Source organism: Microtus ochrogaster, unplaced genomic scaffold (assembly GCF_000317375.1).
Source record: "Microtus ochrogaster isolate Prairie Vole_2 unplaced genomic scaffold, MicOch1.0 UNK47, whole genome shotgun sequence".
Lineage (NCBI taxonomy): Eukaryota > Metazoa > Chordata > Mammalia > Rodentia > Cricetidae > Microtus > Microtus ochrogaster.
The window spans coordinates 991,922-1,001,345 of NW_004949145.1; the positions used below are offsets into that span (position 1 = coordinate 991,922).

The 9,424-nt window shown below is 47.0% G+C and overlaps 1 protein-coding gene across 1 annotated transcript in view; it reads right to left on the minus strand.

The window, feature by feature from the left end:
• The window catches only part of LOC101992095 (zinc finger protein 28), a 38,463-nt gene extending 32,479 nt beyond the window's left edge, over window positions 1–5,984 (minus strand). The window contains exon 1 of the mRNA XM_013354528.2: window positions 5,900–5,984. The gene's annotated coding sequence lies outside the window, so the exon portion shown is untranslated. The remainder of the gene's footprint in view (window positions 1–5,899) is intronic.
• Between the last annotated feature and the right edge of the window lie 3,440 nt (window positions 5,985–9,424).

Genomic DNA, 9,424 nt, shown 5'->3' on the forward strand with positions numbered 1-9,424 from the left:
CCAGCCCATTGGGGCGTGGTCTCTCTCCCTTTAAAAAAGTGGCTACTTCCCTTGCTCAGCCTAGATATAGTGACGAGGGCCTTGGTCCTGCCTGAAAGCAATGTGCTAGACTTTGTTGACTCCCCATAGAAAGCCTTACCCTCTCTGAGAAGTGGATGGGGGCTGGGATGGGAGGTGAGGGAAGAGGTGGAAGAGGCAAGAGGAGGGGAGGGAGTAGAAAATGGATTTGGCATGTCAAATGAGAAAAGATAAGTTTTTAAACTGAGCTACCGGCTGGGCATTTATAATTAACAATAAGTCTTTGTATGGTTGTTGGAGAACTCACTGGCAGGACAGAAAAGTTTGTCTATACCCCATCCCATTATCTGGTCTGACTGTACATAAATACTCCCACAAAATAACTATTTTCTCATTTTATATGCAAAGGTGGAATTGTTCCCTTTGGAAGTTTCTGATCCATAATTTGGCACCATCTGTTTGAAATCCCATTCTGAAAGTCACCAGAGACAAGAGTTACTGTCTTCCTCCAGCCCAAACCCCAGGACCTTCACTTTCTCCTCACTGTGGAACAATGAACTTTAGGGATCAGTCCTGCCACTGTGTGACCCCCACCCTGAGCTCACTCATTTCTCCTCCTTTCCGACCTAGATTAGTGGGCTCCTCTCCCTCCTGACAGCTCAGGCCAGCTTCAGCAGCTTCTGGAATGCTAGGACCCAGGACTCAGCCCAGCAATACACAACAGGCAGTTGCAAACAGCACACAGAAAGAAGCTACTGATGCTGGGGGCTGGAGACAGCTCAGCAGTTAAGAGCACCTACTGCTCTTGAGGACCCAGTTCAGCTCCCTGCACCCAAAGGCAGGTCACAACCATCTGTAACTTCAGTTCCTGAATAGATATATATTCAGGCAAAACACTCAAATGCAAAAAATGAAAACAAATAAATCTTTTAAAGAGAGAGAGAATCTAATGCTAACAAGGCATGGTAGTGCACACCTAAAATCCCAACAATCAGAAGTCTGAGGCAGGATACTTTCCAGGAGTTCAAGACTAGCTGATGAAACCCTGACAAAAAATAAGAAAGAATAAAAGGAAAGGAAAGGAAAGAAAAAATCTCCCAGGGAGATGGCTCAGAGGGTAAAAGTACCTGTGGATCTAGGTTTGATCCCTAGGACGTACTTGTTGGAAGGAGAGAACCAACTCCTGAAAGTTGCCCTCACACACACACACACACACACACCATACTGTGGTATGCTTCTGCCCCCACAACAAAACTAAAACATTAAAATTTAACTTAAATTGTAATAGTGGGTTTTTTTTGTTTTATAAACCTAATTCTATTAATTAATCTTCAAAGTAGTCACTTCGTACACACCAGGCCATGATTACAGCATACAAAGCGACATCAGAAGTACCAACACAAGCGCTCACACACTTTCTAATCCCATGGAAGACAATCACAGGCACCCGAGAGAAGGCGCAACGCTGGTAACCACACACATACACCATGATCTCAGAGGGGCCTGGGTGCACACACACATCTTCACAGACACCCTATTCTCTCTCATACCCACAAGATCACAGCCTCTTACCTAGATGTTTCCCATGCAGATGCCACAGCTTCAGCCCCTACATTCATAAGGCTTCTCAAACACCACAGTACGGTTCAGAGAATCTTCCTCATCCAGTTTGCTCTCACACACACCTGCTCATCCTTCTCTCCCAGTCTCAGCCACCGTGATGTTCTCTGGGCACAGAGGGAGGCCACTGGAACCCCAGCATTTGGAAGGCAGTGGCAGGGAGATGGTGAGTATGAGGGAGGCTAGGCTGGGATACATAGAGTTCCACTCCTGCCTGGACTACCTAGTAAAACTTTATATATTACTACGGGAGTATGGATTGCCTTCACTATGGAAAATGGTATATGGTTTCAAAAAAAAAAACTAAATAGACCTCTGACTGATTTTGTGTGTCAACTTGACACAGGCTAGAATCATCAGACAGGAAGGAGCCTCTGTTAAGGAAATGCCTCCATGAGCTCTCTCTGTAAAGCATTTTTTCAATTAGTGATCAATGGGCTCTCCCAGCCAATGGTGGGTGGTGCCATCCCTGGACTGGGGGTTCTCAGTTTTGTAAGAAAGCAGGCTGAGCAAGCCAGGGGAAACAAGCCAGTTAAGCAGCACCCTTCCATGGCCTCTGCATCAGCTCCTGCTTCCTGCCCTGCTTCAGTTCCTGTTCTGACTTCCTTTGGCAAACAGTGATGTGGAAGTGTAAGCCAAATAAACCCTTTCCTCCCTAACTTGCTTTCTGGTCATAGTGTTTCATTGCAGCAATATAAACTCTAGGGCAAACAACACACAGTCTTTCACAGCCCAGTTTCTTGCTTACACAACCATACACATTCACAGAAGTGTGTACCATGATCCTTCTATTTAACCTCTCCAAGGAGCCTCATGCATTTGTCACTTTATATATTGGCAGATCTAGTTCTCATTGTGTAAACTTTTTCTAAGGAGACATAAAACAAACAGCTATTTACCCCAGATAATCCAACTTGTTGAATCCATGAATTGATTGGGCTTATTTACAGAGCATGAGAAAAGAGTTATTTATAAGAGCATGGGTAACCCCCAAACTACTGCATCACCCCAAAGTCTCACCCTATCATGAATGGCATCTTCATGGGAACTGAATCATGAGTTCCCCTTTTAGTTAATAGTTTACTTCCTATACCCTCTAACATCTCCCAAGAGCATCTGTATACAGATGGGGGGGGGGTAGGGTGAGGGTAGCAAGAGAGACAGCGACGATGCCAGATAAGGATCCTGTGACACTCCCTCCTTCTTCTACTAGAGAATATTAACAGTTCCATCACCAATTCCAGAGACCAAGCTGTCTCTTAGTTCTTCTCAATTCGTCACTATGACTACAGGGTCCTGGTACTCTCTCTCCAACATGTTGTCTTAACTAGTGTTCTACTGTTGTGAAGAGACACTGTAACCATGCCAACTCTTACAAGAGAAAGCATTTAATTGGGGCTTGCTTACAGCTTCAGAGGTTTAGTCCATTACCATCATGGCAGGAACATGGCTGCACATGAGCAGACACAGTGCTGGAGGAGTAGCTGAGAGTTCTACATCCAGAACCACAGGCAGCAGGAAGAGAGAGGTGCTGGGCCTGGCTTGGGCTTCTGAAACCTCAAAGCCCACCCCCAGTGACACACCAACAAGACCACACCTTCTAATCCTTCTTAAGTAGTGCCCTGATGACAGTGCAGTCAATCCAACTTCAAAAGTCCCCATAGTCTATCAAGTTTCAATACTGTTTAAAAGTCAAAAGTTCAAAATCTCTTCTGAGACTTAAGGCACCCTCTTAACTGCAACCCCTGTAAAATCAAAATTAAAAAGGAGATCACATACTTCCAACATACAATCAAACAGACTATACATTACCATACCAGAAGGGAGGAAAGGGAGCATAGTGCAGAAATATTGGACTGACGCAAGACCAAACACCAGCAGGGTGAACTCCCAGCTCTGCACCTCCACGTCTGATGTTAAAGCACTCTTCAGATCTCCAGTTCTGCCAGCTCTGTTAACTGCAGCACACATCTCTCTCTCAGGCGGGTGCCACGCTCTGTCTGCAGCTACTCTTGCACCTATCCCATGACTCTAGCATCTCCAAAATCTTGGGGCTCCAACACAATCCCAGCTACACATTCCCAGCTTCATGCAATGGCCTCTCGGGGTCTCCATAATGGGACACCCTGACACATGCGTGTCCCCAGCAGCTTTCCTTAGCCACAGAGGGAGAGTCCATAACCCTTTCTTCTATCGTTGACTCTAAATCTAGGATGACACGGCCAAAGCAGCCGAGTTCTTCTGCTTTCTGAGGCTAGAACATGGCCCTTCCACTTACTTAAATCTTTATCAGTTTTATGTTTCTGATGGTTTCCTTCACTGCTTAAGCTTTTCTTTAAGTCCTTTTCACAAGTTGAAATCTTAGTTGGGTGGGGCCAGCACTCCCTTATTCCATTTAGCATTAGGCTTTGCTTTGAACTTGATCTCCTTGGGCACTGGAGTTAGATCTAATACACTTCCTGGTGCTCCTTTTCATGACAGACATGCATAAGAGTGGCCACTAAGAACCACACGACACAGTCAATACTAGGCTCCTGGCCAACGTCATTAATCCAAAGGTCTTTGATTTAGTCTCAGGCAGATTTATAGGACAAGGGCAAAAAGCAGCCACATTTTTTTTGCCAAAATATCACAAGAATGGTCTCTAAGCCACTAGCTAATATTCTTCTCCTCTGAAACCTATGAGTCAGGCCATCATAATCTGCATTGCTTTTATCGCCACTGTCTTCCCTGTGCCTACCAGTATGGTCCATTAAATACCACCTAAAGTGTTCAACCTCGTTCCTAATCCGAAGTACCAAAGGCCACCTTTCACCAACAAGCAGCATGGTCAGGCCTGCCACAGCAATACTCCGCTCCCTGGTACCAACTTCTATTTGATAACAGACTGCTGCTGTGCACATCCTACTTTATGACTTCACCCATCTCATGATGGACAGCTCAGGTCGTTCACCATTACAAAAGCCCAACCTGTATCTGCTGTTCCTCTAAATTAGTTGCTATGGCTGCAGGGTCCTGATACACTACTCTCTCCAACACGTCAATGATATAACCATGAAAAGCCCAAAGGAAAAGTCATACAACACTTAAACTGAGGCAAGATTCATACCCTCTATTTTCTCAGACTCAAGTCTCTAATACACACACACAGGCACACGCACACACACATGCTTTGATGATACAGAGAATACACAAATTCAGTCTCTTCTTTGCAAGACAAACACTTCTGAAGTTTCCCCAAACACATCCAGCAAACAGTTCTGCAGAAGACACAAGCTGGGTATCTCTTCATCTAATTCAGTTCTGGGACTATCAAGCCAGACTCCACAGGTTGAGGACTCAGTCCCAATGACTGCTTCTGAATTCTGATGCTAGGTGCAAGTTCCAAGTCGTCTCACCTGTGCTGCTGAAGGACTGGCTATAAATCAAAGTTTTTTTATGAGTTCCTCACAGTTCAATCAATTTGCCTGAGTGGCTCCCAGAACTCAATAAAACCCCTGTTAACAAGATCATTATAAAGAATATGTTTAAAGATATATGAAGAGCTGGAGAGATGGCCCAGTGGGTAAAGTTCACATTCCAGCCCGAGGACCAGAATTCAATTCCCAGAACTCACATAAAGAGTTAAGGGAGGGGAGGAAAAAGTAAAGGGGAGAATCAGCTCCACAAAGTTGTCGCACATGCCTGAAATCACAGCACTTTGGAGGCTGAGGCAGGAAGATCAGGGGTTCAAAGTCATCCTCTACTTACACACTGAGTTTGAGAACTGCCAGGGGTACACAATACTCTATCTCAAAACAACAACGACAACATTGTCCTTTGGTGATCAATTTACCCTTCAGCCCCTCTCCTCTCCCAGTTGGGGTTTGGGACTGAAATTCTTTATCCTCTAATCTTTTTTGGCGTCTGCGATGATCAGCCCTGACCCTGAAGCTACCTTGAATCTGCCATCCATCCACCACGAACGCTCATCAGGATATTCGGTACTTTGGACATTCCAAGCATTAAGTGCTGTAACGTAGACCACGGAAGATAGACGACCTACCATATGATGCACGATCACCTCACATCAGCACCATTTATTTCTCAGACCCTGTCTTCCTCTCCCACACACTCACACGAACGTACGGTCACCCTGAAAACTCACAGCCCAGTTCGTTTCACACACTCCGGCCTGGCACAACCAAGCACGCACTTAGATCCAAACCCTCAGCCATCTGTGCCTTCGCGCCCCCGGATTCCACGTATTCGCCAAGCCTACCTCCAGAGACGCTGACCTCTAGGAAACGCGGAGACTACGAGGCTCTCCCCTGCCCCAGCTTTCGGGCCCCCACTCCCCCATCAGTCGCCTTACCCAGACGCTGTCAACCTAGGGACGCTGGGAGGCAACATACAAGCTGGGCGCAGGCGCAGTCTCTTCCAGCCGCAGCAGAGGGGCAGAGCCCGAGAAAGGCGGGGCTTGGCATAAGGGGCGTGTTCCCAGAGAAGACTGAGATGAGAGGCGGGTCCTACGGAGAAGAGCAGGTTCTGAGAGCGCGGTGAGGGCGGGGCTAATTGGAGGTGAGGGCGGGGCTTAGTTAGTTGGGCGGGCTCTCAGCCGACCCTGAGGGGGCGGGGCTTGTAGAGAAGGGCGGGTCTCAGAAGAGTCTGCGGTGAGGCGGCGCTAAGCAGTATTATGTGAGGGGCGGAGTTACCAAGTAGGGCGGGTTCTCAGAGGAGTCTGAAGCGAGGGGCGGGGCTTGGATAAGTGGCGGGACTGGCGGGGGGGGGGAGGGCGGAGTCTCAGAGGAGTCCGTGGTGAGGGCGGCGCTAAGCGGAGAAAGGGAGGGGTCGCAGCTGTCTGAGATAAGGGGCGGTGTTGTCAAGTAGGGCGGGTTCTCAGAGGCGTCTGAGGCGAGGGGCGAGGCTTAGCAAGCAAGGCGGTTCTCAGCACGGTCTGAGCTGGGGCGGGGCTTGAGGAAGGGGCGGGGCTTGCAGAGAATGGGCGGGTTCTCAGCAGAATTTGAAGGGGCGGGACTTGCGAATAATGGGCGGATTCTCAGCGTGAGGGCGGCAGTAAGCCGGGAACGGGGAGGGATCTCAGCAGTCTGCGAGGGGAGGGCCTTAGCCAGTAGGGCGGGTTCTCAGCGCAGTCTGAGGTGAGGGCGGGCTTGGGGGGAGAAGGGGCGGGTTCTCAGAGGAGTCAGAGATAAAGGGCGGGGCTCGTGGAGCTGGGCACCTTCCAAGGCCATTCTGCTACCTGCCGCGCGTGGCAGAAGGGATGAGAGCTGGGACTTTGTGGGACTGAGTGCGTGATTCTGCAGAGGGGGAAGGCCCAGGGTTGCTGGGCGTGTCAGTTGGGGCGGCTCGTGCTTTCTCACTGCCTAGAGACCAGAAGCGTCCCTAGTTACCAGCAAACACCAAGGCGTGAGCGCAAGTTCTTGACGTGTCTCCTTGACGTCTGTGTCCCTGTTAGCTCACCAAGCTCGATCCTTGATGTTAGTGTTTGAGACTATGATTTTTTTTATTTTTTTAGGGAAGGAAGAGATATGAGGTGAGACTAGATTAGCCTCGGAACTGGCGATGTAGCCAAGGGTGACTTTGAACTACTAGTCCTTCTGTATCCAACTCCCAAATGTTGGGGTTAAAGGAGTGAGTCACCACGACGCCGGGCTGGAAGTTTGATCTTTGCAAGCTAAGCTTTGCCACACAAGAACAGCCACCATTCTGCATCTGATCGCCTCCTCCTTCACACTCACGTTGACCACCTCTGTGACCAGCAAAGCAGCATATGTTTCACCTGCAAAATGGGAATGTCATTATTAGCGTTGGGAGTAGTGAACATGACATAGGAAGTAGACAAGAGTCAGGCTTTTTCTGCCCTTTGCCAAAGAAGAAATTATCCCTGCCTTTGAAGGACCAAGAAATCAATACTTGTATAAAAACTGAAACAAATAAAACGTCCCCTTGGATGAAAAGAGAAAGAAACGCAATTCCCTGGTGTCGGAGCTTTTACTTCCCACGGACGAAGACAGACCTGACAAACGCTGGAGCAGGGGAAAAGCTGTAAAGAAATGTAAAGCAGCGAGGGTGTAGCATGCTTTTCCTATTTTCTTCATACAACACACACATCAACGTCTTTGAAAACCTTTTCCACAAAAGATATCTGCTGGCTGTCATCGACTCTGTCAACTGGAGACCGAAGGCTTGGTCCCACAAAATTCCCCGCTATTTGTGATGGAAACCCCAAACTTCGGCAGTTTTGCCTTTGTTTCTGTCTCTACAGGGTTTCCACGGCCCTCACTTCGTAAGTTCTATTAATTTGCTAGAGTGAGAGATACCAAGGAAACACGGGGTTTGTTGTTGATGTTTATAGGACACTTTAAAGCAACATATCAACAGGTGGAGATAGTTAAGACGAAATCCAGAACTCTGAGAATGGGAGCTTCTAACCCCACCGAACTGGAGTGTGTCTCTCTCCCAGCACATGGCTGTCTTCTTGTTGGTCTTTCTGAAAGCCTTGAAGTGCTTCGTTTTGCTTTGGGGGGGGGGGGAGCTAGTGCTTCATTCAGCAGGCAGGATTGAGTAAATCATCTGCTACTGCTAACCCTTTATCCCACTGACCCACAGAGCTGTGAGTCGCAGCAGATAGCGCTTATTTGGTTGCTCTGGCAACTAGCTACCTCCCTGTAGTCACGCAAAGTCCATAACAGACCACTGGGTGATCGAGTGGCTCGTTAAGTGGCTCGTTCCTGTAATCTCAGCCCTTGAGGAGCTGAGGCAGGAGAATTGCCACAAATTCAAGGCCAGCTTTGGTTTCATGGTGAGTTCCAGACCAACCTAGGATAGAATGATGATCCTGTTTCAAAACACTTTTAGCTCCCAGGAGCTGGAGATGCAGAAGTGAAGAAAAAAAACTTCAGAACAAAGCTTTCAATCGTCTCATTTGCAGAAACTCAAATGTGATTGAAAGGACCTTTTTCTAAATAACAAGACTATCTTTCCACTTCTTGAAATGAAAGAATAGATAGGTGGGTGATAGAAAGGTAAATAATATATAATAGATATGTTATTTATATAATGTAATATACATGAATTAATGATACATGGGGAGAGAAATGATGGATGGATGGACAGACAGAAAGAAGCCTCCTCATTGGTCTCACCATCTAGACATTTTCTGACTTTCTGAACTTTTTCATGTTCCTAGACAGAGGACAGGATGGTCTAATCCTGCAGCTGAGATGAGGCACGGACATACTGAGCTCCTTGGGTTTCTGTTTCTACAGTGGGGGAGGGGATGCCAGCATTCAACTGGCACACTTAAACCGTGCTGTCGGGAAGGAAGCTAAATTGCACTGAATTCAATGTCTATTAAAGCTACAGAGGCAGCTCAGTGCTAAAGCACGATAGTGGTGAGGACATCGATTGGATCTAGGGAATAAAAATATTAAAAAAAAAAAATAGGATGGTGCTTACCTGCAAATCCAGCCTTGGCTACGTAGTGAGACCCTGTCTCAACAAAACAATGAATAGTGAAATTTATTATATTTATACCCTGTAAAACTGTCCACAAGGAATCAGAAGATATCAGAAGATATTGGCCCAATCAGGGGTAACGCTGGGAAGAGATGAAAGGATTTTTAATAATCTTTGGTAAGAACACAATGGTACTGAGACGTTTTACAGTACAACAGTGCCACCTGCTGGGTAGAGTGTTCAACTACACCTTGTTTTTTTTTATTTTGGTTAACTCAGTGTATTTATAAAATGAAAAGTCCTATCAAAATACTTTTCACTGGAAAAA